The sequence below is a fragment of the Nothoprocta perdicaria genome, unplaced genomic scaffold (genome assembly GCF_003342845.1).
Source record: "Nothoprocta perdicaria isolate Ctin4 unplaced genomic scaffold, notPer1 scaffold_450, whole genome shotgun sequence".
NCBI classification, from domain to species: domain Eukaryota; kingdom Metazoa; phylum Chordata; class Aves; order Tinamiformes; family Tinamidae; genus Nothoprocta; species Nothoprocta perdicaria.
In genome coordinates, this window is record NW_020455700.1 from 97,658 (window position 1) to 97,916 (window position 259).

Below are 259 nucleotides of genomic sequence, written 5' to 3' on the forward strand. Positions count from 1 at the left end.
AGGGAGCTTTATTCCATACAGGGAGGATGTCCCTACACATCCCCTATACCCATACTGTTTCCATAGGCCCCCCCAGCCGGCCAGTCCCTACACATCCCCTATATCCCCTGTTTCCATGGCACCCCCCGCCCTCCGCGCGGCTCCCCCGGCCGGCGGCGCCAGGCGAGCCCGGGGATGCGGCGCGGCCGCTAGGCCTCGACGGGCCCGAACCGGGACCGGAGCCGGGGCCGGGGCCGGGGCCGAGCGCGGCGGCGCTACC